The 1,128-nt window shown below is 28.2% G+C and overlaps 1 long non-coding RNA gene across 1 annotated transcript; it reads right to left on the bottom strand.

Moving 5' to 3' along the window:
- Positions 1–23: 23 nt before the first annotated feature.
- Positions 24–1,122, bottom strand: LOC138166751 (uncharacterized). Its single transcript, XR_011169713.1, has 2 exons — positions 544–1,122; positions 24–152 (listed from the first exon to the last, which is right to left on the bottom strand). It is a non-coding gene; the product is annotated as an uncharacterized lncRNA (long non-coding RNA).
- Between the last annotated feature and the right edge of the window lie 6 nt (positions 1,123–1,128).

Raw genomic sequence — 1,128 nt, 5'->3', positions numbered from 1 at the left:
TAATTCTGTGTTCTCAATTCTAATTCTGCATTCCAAATTCTAATTCTGCATTCTAAGTTCCAATTCTGCATTCCAAGTTCTAATTCTGTGTTCTAAATTCTATTTCTGTGTTCTAATTCTGTGTTCTAAGTCCTAAAACTGTGTTCCAAATTCTAATGCATTCTAATTCTGTGTTCTTAATTCTGATACTCTGTTCTATATCCTAATTTTTCCTTCTAATATTCTAATTCCAAATTCTAATATTCTGCTTCAAAATTCAAATATTTGCTTCTAATTCTGTTTTCCAAATTCTAATTCTGCATTCTAAATTCTAATTCTGTGTTCTAAATTCTAATTCTGTGTCCTAATTCTGTGTTCCAAATTCTAATTCTGTGTTCTCAATTCTAATTCTGCATTCCAAATTCTAATTGTGCGTTCTAAGTTCCAATTCTGCATTCCAAGTTCTAATTCTGTGTTCTAAATTCTATTTCTGTGTTCTAATTCTGTGTTCTAAATTCTATTTCTGTGTTCTAAGTTCTAATTCTGTGTTCCAAATTCTAATACTGTTTTCTAAGTTCTAATTCTGTGTTCTAAGTTCTAAAACTGTGTTCCAAATTCTAATGCATTCTAATTCTGTGTTCTTAATTCTTATTCTCTGTTCGATATTCTAATTTTTCCTTCTAATATTCTAATTCCAAATTCTAATATTCTGCTTCAAAATTCTAATATTTGCTTCTAATTCTCTTTTCAAAATTCTAATTCTGCGTTCTAAATACTAATTCTGTGTTCAAAATAATAATTCTGTGTTCTAAGTACTAATTCTGTGTTCTCAGTTCTAATTCTGTGTTCCTAATTCTGATTCTCTATTCTCTATTCTAATTTTTCCTTCTAATATTCTAATTCCAAATTCTAATATTCTGCTTCAAAATTCAAATATTTGCTTCTAATTCTGTTTTCCAAATTCTAATTCTGCATTCTAAATTCTAATTCTGTGTTCTAAATTCTAATTCTGTGTCCTAATTCTGTGTTCCAAATTCTAATTCTGTGTTCTCAATTCTAATTCTGCATTCCAAATTCTAATTCTGCGTTCTAAGTTCCAATTCTGCATTCCAAGTTCTAATTCTGTGTTCTAAATTCTATTTCTGTGAT

Source organism: Petaurus breviceps, unplaced genomic scaffold (genome assembly GCF_028583685.1).
Source record: "Petaurus breviceps papuanus isolate PSGF00001 unplaced genomic scaffold, PetGlider_PUasm1.0 225, whole genome shotgun sequence".
NCBI lineage: Eukaryota > Metazoa > Chordata > Mammalia > Diprotodontia > Petauridae > Petaurus > Petaurus breviceps.
The sequence above is the reverse complement of the archived record's forward strand: the minus strand, read 5'-3'. Positions and strand labels throughout refer to the sequence as shown.